The 10821-nt window shown below is 46.8% G+C and overlaps 1 non-coding gene across 1 annotated transcript; it reads left to right on the top strand.

The window, feature by feature from the left end:
* The first annotated feature begins 10461 nt into the window (after positions 1–10461).
* Positions 10462–10535, top strand: trnan-guu (transfer RNA asparagine (anticodon GUU)). Its single transcript has one exon. It is a non-coding gene; the product is annotated as a tRNA-Asn (tRNA).
* The last annotated feature ends 286 nt before the right edge of the window (positions 10536–10821 follow it).

Below are 10821 nucleotides of genomic sequence, written 5' to 3'. Positions count from 1 at the left end.
TCAGTCCACACAAAGAAAATATGTACGTTTTTTCCCCACTGTGAATGGTGCAATGTTTTTTCAGGCTGTATATCTGGTTCAGGATCTTTCCACAGTCAATTCACTGGAACACTCTCACTTGGTGTCTCGGTGCCTTTCCAGTCACACTGATGTTTGAAATCTATTCCCACAGATAGAACAGACAAATATTTCTTCTTCCACATTCAAGGCCAATGATATTTCAGGGTCCGATGAATTGAGTGACTGTCAGATCTTGATGTGAAGTTTGGTTTGCATTTCCCATCTGCAAATCCTCCCCTTCTAATAACCTGTAAAAGGAGTTTACAAAAATCATCACAGGATAGAAATTCAGAACAATTTTTTTTTTGTCCCCCAAAGCTGTAAATCCCAGTCCCACACACTCTCCCTCCTCCCTGAGCTGAAATGCAAACCTATCTCACCATCTCTCCCTCCACTCTGGCTGGGTTCAGTTCTCCAGCCCCTGTGTGCAGAGTGAGAATCAAATCAATGAGTCAATGATTTTCTCTCCTGGTCACTGGGACCCTGAAACCCCGCCCACTCTGTGTCGTCACCAAGATGGCCGCGCATGCCTTCTGGTCCCCGCTCAGCCAAAATGGCGGCTGTTTACTTGGGGCCTCTTGCCCAGAAAAGCCCCGGGGCTGCAAACGCGGGACCTGGACGTTTTTAAATTACAGCAATATGTGGTGGTTTTTATTCGGGGCTTGCGGCCCATACCAAGTGTTTCTGAAGCCTCCCCGTCCACCCACCGGCTCCATTTCTCCCCTGCGCCCCGCCGACTCTCACCTGCTGCGAAAGTGGCTCCAACAGCTCTGATCAAAATGACACTGCGCATGTTCCGATACAATCTATCAATGCGCCTGCGCACTAGACTCCAGTGGTGTGAAAAGGGCACCGTTACCTCCGCGGGGAATGCTGGGTAACAACCCCGCCATTGAAACTGCTGATTTTTGTAAATAGTCATTTGCCAGTACAGAACGTGAGAATTGCTGAAATAGAGACACTTTGTCGAAGCTTTACTTCTTGCACTCATCAGGACAAATCGCAAGAATACCAATGTATGGGAAAGCAACACATTTACACAGTGTGAAAAAAGAGTGCTGATTGGTTGAGAAGTGGACTCTGATTGGTAGAGGTGTTGCCATGGGGAATGCACCAGTTTATGGTGACTCACAATTAACTGCTAAGCTTTGCTTTAAATTTAAACCAAGCAGCTTGACTGATTGGTCACGGCATTGTCCTGAGAAATAAACCAGTGAATGATGTCACTTATTTTGTTTAGCTGAAACAGGCACAATGCGTGTACATGTTCTTTCTATCTACTAAGAACAGGGACATATGTATTAATATATGTAGCTTCCAGTGTGCGCAGATGTGCCACAGTGCGAGCACGACTGACAATTGTAAATTGGTTGTCAGCGTAATTCTTAGCACACTGAAGATTATTTAGCAAATGTTGTGCAATCGGGATTCAGAGCTAATGTTGAACACAGTGTTTTGAGTATTGCAAGCACGGGCTGGTTGGGTATGGCCTGTACTTTGCCCATTGTGAAAAGCGGAAGGGACACGTTGTTTGATACGATCCACCTGTCTTTGGGAGGTACGGGCCTATATACCTGGCATCACACTGGTATTGAAATTCATTTATCACATTACTCATTTGCATGATAGACAGAACATTTTTTGGCTTGATGGCAGCATCTTGTCAGTGGCGAACACCACATATGTTGCTACTTCATTGCAGCAGCCTGAAACAGCTGGCTTCACCTTTTGCTCAAATGTTTGAGATACATAACCCTTCCAGGGTAATTTGAGGTAGACTGGGCACTTTTCAGGGCCAAAAATGACGGCCTTAGGCCCGTTCATAGGTTTGCGCGATATACAGTGAGAAATGATGTAATCAGGATAGCCATTGTCATAGAATTATAGAATGTTTAAGAACAAAGAACAGTACAGCACAGGAACAGGCCATTCGGCCCTCCAAGCCTGCACCGATCTTGATGCCTGCCTAAACTAACACCTTCTGCACTTCCGGGCCCATATCCCTCTATTCCCTTCCTATTCATATATTTGTCAAGATGTCTTTTAAACGTCGCTATCGTATCTGCTTCCACCACCTCCCCTGGCAGCAAGTTCCAGGCACTCACCACACTCTGTGTGGCACAGTGGCGCAGTGGTTAGCACCGCAGCCTCACAGCTCTAGGGACCTGGGTTCGATTCTGGGTACTACCTGTGCGGAGTTTGCAAGTTCTCCCTGTGTCTGCGTGGGTTTTCGCCGGGTGCTCCAGTTTCCTCCCACATCCAAAGACTTACAGGTAATAGATAAATTGGCCATTGTAAATTGCCCCTAGTGTAGGGAGGTGATAGGGAATATGGGATTACTGTAGGGTTAGTATAAATGGGTGGTTGTTGGTCGGCACAGACTCGGTGGGCTGAAGGGCCTGTTTCAGAGCTGTATCCCTAAATTAAAAAAAAAATTAAAATTATAAAAAACTTGCCTCACACATCCCCTCTAAACTTTGCCCCTCGCACCTGAAACCTATGTCCCCTAGTAACTGACACTTCCACCCTGGGAAAAAGCTTCTGACTATCCACTCTGTCCATGCCGCTCATAACTTTGTAAACCTCTATCATGTCGCCCTTCCACCTCCGTCGTTCCAATGAAAACAATCCAAGTTTTTCCAACCTCTCCTCATAGCTAATGCCCTCCAGACCAGGCAACATCCATCTGTACCTGTACAAGAAGGACGGGTTGCATCTGAACTGGAGGGGCACCAATATCCTGGGCGGGAGGTTTGCTAGAGCTCTTCGGGAGGGTTTAAACTAGTTTGGCAAGGGGATGGGAACCGGAGCCACGGATCAGTGGATGGGGTAGCTGTTGAACAGGCAGATACCGAGTGCAGAGAGTCTGTGAGGAAGGTTAGACAGTTGACAGGGCAAAGTTGCAGCCAGTATGATGGGTTGAAGTGTGTCTATTTTAACGCAAGAAGTGTCAGGAATAAGGGTGATGAACTTAGAGCATGGATCAGTACTTGGAGCTACGATGTTGTGGCCATTACAGAGATGTGGATATCACAGGGGCAGGAATGGATGTTGGATGTTCCAGCGTTTAGATGTTTCAAAAGGAATAGGGAGGGAGGTAAAAGAGGTGGAGGAGTGACATTGTTAATCAGGGATAGTATCACAGCTGCAGAAAGGGAGGTCGTCGAGGAGGGTTTGTCTACTGCGTCATTATGGGTGGAAGTCAGAAACAGGAAAGGAGCAGTCACTTTGTTGGGAGTTTTCTATAGACCCCCCAATAGCAACAGAGACATGGAGGAACAGATTGGGAGGCAGATTTTGGAAAGGTGCAGAAGTAACAGGGTTGTTGTCATGGGTGACTTCAACTTCCCTAATATTTGATTGGAACCTCCTTAGTGCAAATAGTTTGGATGGAGCAGTTTTTCTCAGGTGTGTCCAGGAAGGTTTCCTGACTCAATATGTAGATAGGCCAACTAGAGGGGAGACTATGTTGGACTTGGTGCTTGGCAACGAACCAGGCCAAGTGGCAGATCTCTCGGTGGGAGAGCATTTCAGTGATAGTGATCACAACTCCCTGACCTTTACTATAGTCATGGAGAGGGACAGGAGCAGACGGGATGGGAAAATATTTAATTGGGGGAGGGGGAGTTACAATGCTATTAGGCAGGAACTGGGGAGCATAAATTGGGAACAGATGTTCTCAGGGAAATGCACGACAGAAATGTGGAGGTTGTTTAGGGAGCACTTGCTGCGACTGCTGGATAGGTTTGTCCTGATAAGGCAGGGAAGGGACGGTAGGGTGAAGGAACCTTGGATGACAAGAGATGTGGAACAGCTAGTCAAGAGGAAGAAGGAAGCTTACTTAAGGTTGAGGAAGCAAGGATCAGACAGGGCTCTAGAGGGTTACAAGGTAGCCAGGAAGGAACTGAAGAATGGACTTAGGAGAGCTAGAAGGGGACATGAAAAAGTCTTGGCGGGTAAGATTCAGGAAAATTCCAAGGCGTTCTATACTTATGTGAGGAACAAGAGGATGGCCAGAGTGAGGGTAGGGCCGATCAGGGATAGTGGAGGGAACTTGTGCCTGGAGTCGGAGGAGGTAGGGGAGGTCCTAAATGAATACTTTGCTGCAGTATTCACTAGTGAGAGGGACCTGGTCGTTTGTGAGGACAGCGTGGAACAGGCTGATATGCTCGAACAGGTTGAGGTCAAGAGGGAGGATGTGCTGGAAATGTTGAAAGACATGAGGACAGATAAGTCCCCGGGGCCAGACGCGATATACCCAAGGATATTACGGGAAGCGAGGGAAGAGATTGCTGCACCTTTGGCAATGATCTTTGCGTCTTCACTGTCCACTGGAGTAGTACCGGATGATTGGAGGGTGGCAAATGTTGTTCCCTTGTTCAAGAAAGGGAATAGGGATAACCCTGGGAATTATAGACCAGTCAGTCTTACGTCGGGAGTGGGCAATTTATTGGAGAGGATTCTGAGAGACAGGATTTATGATTATTTGGAAAAGCATGGTTTGATTAGAGACAGTCAGCATGGCTTTGTGAGGGGCAGGTCATGCCTCACAAGCCTTATTGAATTCTTTGAAGATGTGACAAAACACATTGATGAAGGAAGAGCAGTGGATGTGGTGTATATGGATTTTAGCAAGGCGTTTGATAAGGTTCCCCATGGTAGGCTCATTCAGAAAGTAAGGAGGCATGGGATTCAGGGAAAGTTGGCTGTCTGGATACAAAATTGGCTGGCCCATAGAAGTCAGAGGGTGGTAGTAGATGGAAAGTATTCAGCCTGGAGCTCGGTGACCAGTGGTGTTCCGCAGGGATCTGTTCTGGGATCTCTGCTCTTTGTGATTTGTATAAATGACTTGGATGAGGAAGTGGAAGGCTGGGTTAGCAAGTTTGCCGATGACACGAAGGTTGCTGGAGTTGTGGATAGTGTGGAAGGCTGTTGTAGGTTGCAACGGGACATTGACAGGATGCAGAGCTGGGCTGAGAAGTGACAGATGGAGTTCAACCTGGAAAAGTGTGAAGTGATTCATTTTGGAAGGTCGAATTTGATTGCAGAATACAGGCTTAAAGACAGGATTCTTGGTAGTGTGGAGGAACAGAGGGATCTTGGGGTCCATGTCTATAGATCGCTCAAAGTAGCCACCCAAGTTGATAGGGTTGTTAAGGCGTATGGGGTGTAGGCTTTCATTAACAGGGGGGTTGAGTTTAAGAGCCACAAGGTTATGCTGCAGCTCTGTAAAGCCCTAGTTAGACCACTCTTGGAATATTGTGTTCAGTTCTGGTCACCTCATTATAGGAAGGATGTGTAAGCTTTAGAGAGGGTGCAGAGGAGATTTACCAGGATACTGCCTGGACTGGAGGGCATATCTGATGAAGAAAGGTTGAGGGAGCTAGGGCTTTTCTCATTGGAGCGAAGAAGGATGAGAGGTGACTTGATAGAGGGGTACAAGATGATGAGAGGCATAGATAGAGTGGATAGTCAGAGACTTTTTCCCAGGGCGGAAAGGGCTATCACCAGGGGGCATAATTTTAAGGTGATTGGAGGAAGGTTTTGGGGAGATGTCAGAGGTAGGTTCTTTACTCAGAGAGTGGTGGGTGCGTGGAATGCGCTGCCAGCGGTGGTAGTAGAAGCAGATACATTAGGGGCATTTAAGCGACTCTTGGATAGGTACATGGATGATAGTAGAATGAAGGGTAGGTAGTTAGTTTGATCTTAGAGTAGGTTAATAGGTTCGGCACAACATCGTGGGCCGATGGGCCTGTACTGTGCTGTACTGTTCTATGTTCTATGTACCCTCTCCAAAGCCTCCACGTCCTTCTGGTAGTGTGGTGACCAGAATTGCACGCAATATTCTAAGTGTGGCCTAACTAAGGTTCTGTACAGCTGCAACATGACTTGCCAATTTTTATACTCTGTGCCCCGACCGATGAAGGAAAGCATGCCGTATGCCTTCTTGACTACCTTATCGACCTGCGTTGCCACTTTCAGTGACCTGTGGACCTGTACGCCCAGATCTCTCTGCCTGTCAATACTCCTAAGGGTTCTGCCGTTTACTGTATACCTCCCACCTGCATTAGACCTTCCAAAATGCATTACCTCACATTTGTCCGGATTAAACTCCATCTGCCATTTCTCCGCCCAAGTCTCCAATCGATTTATATCCTGCTGTATCCTCTGACAATCCTCATCATTATCCGCAACTCCACCAACCTTTGTGTCGTCTGCAAACTTACTAATCAGACCAGCTACATTTTCCTCCAAATCATTTATATATACTACAAACAGCAAAGGTCCCAGCACTGATCCCTGCAGAACACCACTATTCACATCCCTCCATTCAGAAAAACACCCATCCACTGTTACCCTCTGTCTTCTGTGACTGAGCCAGTTCTGTATCCATCTTGCCAGCTCACCTCTGATCCCGTGTGACTTCACCTTTTGCACCAGTCTGCCTTGTGGGACCTTGTCAAAGGCTTTACTAAAGTCCATATAGACAACATCCACCGCCCTTCCCTCATCAATCATCTTCGTCACTTCCTCAAAAAACCTAATCAAATTAGTAAGACACGACCTCCCCTTCACAAAACCATGCTGCCTCTTGCTAATAAGTTCATTTGTTTCCAAATTCTGCCCCATCCAAGCCCCTAGCACTAAGTGAGTCCCACTCAATATTGGGGAAGTTAAAATCACCCACCACTACAACCCTGTTACCTTTACATCTTTCCAAAATCTGTCTACATATCTGCTCTTCTACCTCCCACTGGCTGTTGGGAGGCCTGTAGTGAACCCCCAACATCGTGACTGCACCCTTCCTATTCCTGAGCTCCACCCATATTGCCTCGCTGCATGACCTCTCTGAGGTGTCCTCCCGCAGTACAGCTGTGATATTCTCCTTAACCAGTAATGCAACTCCCCCACCCCTTTTCAATCCCCCTCTATCCCGCCTGAAGCTTCTAAAGCCTGGAACATTTAGTTGCCAATCCTGCTCTTCCCTCAACCAAGTCTCTGTAATAGCAACAACATCATATTTCCAAGTACTAATCCAAGCTCTAAGTTCATCTGCCTTACCTGTTATACTTCTCGCATTGAAACAAATGCACTTCAGACCACCAGTCCCGCTGTGCTCAGCAACATCTCCCTGCCTGCTCTTCCTCTTAGTCCTACTGGCTTTATTTACTATGTCCTCCTCATTTACTTCACTAGCTGTCCTACTGCTCTGGTTCCCACCCCCCTGCCACACTAGTTTAAACACTCCCGAGTGACGCTAGCAAACCTTGCAGCCAGGATATTAGTGCCAGCCAGAAAAAGGCCACTTGCCCCATTATGTCTGTGCCAGCCAAAAAACGATCCACCTATTCTAATCCCACCTTCCAGCATTTGGCCTTGCACATTACAGCACTTGAGGTGCATATCCAGACTCCTTTTGAATGAGTTGAGGGTTTCTGCCTCAAATACCTTTTCAGGCAGTGAGTTCCAGACCATCACCATCCTCTGGGTGAAAAGGTTTTTCCTCATCTCCCCTCTAATTTTTCTACCAAACATTTTAAATCTACGTCCCCTCGCCACTGACCTCTCTGCTAAGGTGAATAGACCCTTCACCTTCACCCTATCCAGGTCCCTCAAAATTTTGTACATTCAATCAGATCTCCCCTCAGCCTTCTCTGTTCCAGGGAAAACAACCCCAGCCTATCCAATCTTTCCTAATAGCTGCATTTTCCAATTCTGGCAACATCCTCGTAAATCTCCTCTGTACCCTCTCTAGTGCAATTACATCCTTTCTGTAATAAGGTGACCAGAACTGCACTCAGTACTCAAGTTGTGGCCTAACCAATGATTTATACAGTTCCAGCATAACCTCCCTGCTCTTATATTCTATACCTCGGCTCATAAAGGAAAGGATTCCATATGCCTTCTTAACCACTTTATCGACCTGACCTGCCACCTTCAGGGATCTGTGGACGTTCACTCCAAGGTCCCTCACTTCCTCTACATCGCTCAGTATTTTCCCATTAATCATGTATTCCTTTGCCTTGTTTGACCTCCCAAAATGAATCACCTCACACTTCTCCAGGTTCTTAATCTCTTCTCTCTCTCCCTCCATCTCTTCCAGCCTTTCTCTCTGTCAATTTCTTGGTATGTCTGCTCTCAGTTCCTATCACTGGTTCCTCCCTCCCTCTCTTTTTATTTCTTTCACTCAGTTCGGTCCTTCCCCCTGGACCTTTAGTTTCTGTGTCTCAGTGCCTGTCATGGGGGGAGATTTGGACTCAGTGCCATGGTATTGTACAAGCGATAATGAACTGGGATCCTGCTTTCCATCTCTCCTGGGCTTTTCTCGCATTGTTGTAAAAACAGGGGAGAGATCTGAAATGGGCGGCCAGTTCACAACCACCCAATTTACACTATTGCACCAAGTTATATGAGGAGGATAATTATACGGAGGGGGGTGGAGTCTGTTAACAGGGAGGGTAATTAGACTGGTGAGAAAGTGTGGATGGGGGTGTTTGCCTGGTCCCGGGGGCACAATATGGTTCAGACTTACACACAGAAACTCACACAGTCCCACAACACATCCAAAACACCTATTGAGCGGGATAGAGTTTAAAACCAGAGACCTTCACCAACCTGACTGTATCTGTCCATTCCAGGAGCAAAAGAGGGAGCAATGGCTCAGACCAGTCCTGATATAGCGTGAGGTCTGTCACTCAAGCCACACTCCACCCAGCCCAGAGTGAGTCACCTTCCAGGTAGCAGTTTTCTGTGTCTCAGAACCTGTCCCCCAGGTATGGGAGAGTCCAAGCTGCATCTGTCTGTATCCAGGAGGGGGAATGGACCTTCTGCCATGTGGCAGTCCCCCTGGGGAGCCAAGTCTAATGGTAGCTCCCTGGAAATGATCCTTCAACAATTTGAGCTCAAAAGCCAATACAGTACGGATGATGGAAATCTGAAAGAAAACAGAAAATGCTGAAAATCCTCAGCAGGTTTGACATCAAATCTGGAGAGAGAAACAGAGTTAACATTTCAGGTGGGTGGCCTTTCTTCAGAACTGTTTCTATAGGGTATGGGGCGAAAGCAGGAACAGGTTGCTGAGTTGGATGATCAGCCTTGATTGTATTGAATGGTGGAGCAGGCTCGAAGGGCCGAATGGCCTCCTCCTGCTCCTATTTTCTATGTTTCTAAAGGTCAGAGATGTAACAGGTTTAAAGTGAGTCCAGAAGCAGGGAGAAAGGGGAGGGGTGAGGTTAGATTAGATTAGAGATACAGCACTGAAACAGGCCCTTCGGCCCACCGAGTCTGTGCCGAACATCAACCACCCATTAAACGAATCCTACACTAATCCCATATTCCTACCAAACATCCCCACCTGTTCCTATATTTCCCTACCACCTACCTATACTAGTGACAATTTATAATGGCCAATTTACCTATCAACCTGCAAGTCTTTTGGCTTGTGGGAGGAAACCGGAGCACCCGGAGAAAACCCACGCAGACACAGGGAGAACTTGCAAACTCCACACAGGCAGTACCCGGAATCGAACCCGGGTCCCTGGAGCTGTGAGGCTGCGGTGCTAACCACTGCGCCACTGTGTGGAAATATGGCCAGGAGAGTTTATATGTCAGGGGAGAGATTTAGGGAGGAGTGGAGGGTAGTGAGATTAGAGGAGAGAGAGAGCACAGTAAAAATTGAGGGTGAAATTACTGGACAGAAGTTGTTCATTGCGGAGGCCGAGTGAGGATCCCTGTATCACACCCTGTCCTCTCTCTCTCTGTCACACGCACACACACAGCTTTAACAATCTCCCTCCTGTTGGATTCTCACTATCAACGTTGCTCAAAGTGGGAATGGGCCCATGTCACTAACTAACTATTGCCTTTTTTTATCCGTGGGATGTGGATGTCCATCCCTAATTGCACTTGAACTGAGTGGCTTGCAAGGCTATTTCAGCGGGCAGTTAAGAGTCACATTGCTGTGGGTCTGGAGTCACATGTAGGCCAGACCAGGTCAGGACGGCAGATTTCCTTCCCTGAAGGACATTAGTGAACCAGATGGGTTTTTACAACAATCGACAATGGTTTTCTGAGCTGGTAAGATTTTTTGTTAGCAGTCTGGCATTGTGAGATCTGCATTATTTTGTGCTAAATACAACTATTTAATTGCCACGAAAGCTTTGGTGTTGTCCTGTTCTCAATGTCTTACAAAAGAAATTCATAAATAGTTCTCCGATTGGAGGAAAAATTGATGGGGGCAATTCTGCTTTATTCCACCAGATGGCAGCAAACCCCAGGAATTGTCCCGCAGCGTCTGCCTGGGGAAGCTCGTCTCTGCCAAGATTATACAGGTCACAGTAACTAACACTTTAATTCGCTGATATACTGCTTTGAAGCCTATTGTAAAAGGTAGATGCATCTGTCTCTGTGGCGCAATTGGCTAGCGCGTTCGGCTGTTAACCGAAAGGTTGGTGGTTCGAGCCCACCCAGGGACGGAGAGTTGTGCAGTTTTCATTCCCCCACAATTTTAGCTTTGTGCTTTGTGCTGTGGCTGCAAAAAACTATTCTTAAAACATTACCAGCTCTGCTTCTATCCACTTCGTTCCCACTGAAATACTTGCAAAAGTATTAACTTCAAATAAAGTGAGGAAAAGATAACCCGTATAAATAAACGCACCATGTCCCTACATATAAACCATTAGAAATATATTAAGTTATTGCCTTCAAAGGAACAAATTCAAATTGATTCTGTGAATGCACAATATGGGGCTATTGTACAGC

Source organism: Heterodontus francisci, chromosome 34, assembly GCF_036365525.1.
Source record: "Heterodontus francisci isolate sHetFra1 chromosome 34, sHetFra1.hap1, whole genome shotgun sequence".
In the NCBI taxonomy this organism is placed as follows: Eukaryota; Metazoa; Chordata; class Chondrichthyes; order Heterodontiformes; family Heterodontidae; genus Heterodontus; species Heterodontus francisci.
This window is presented reverse-complemented; position numbering and strand designations above follow the sequence as displayed.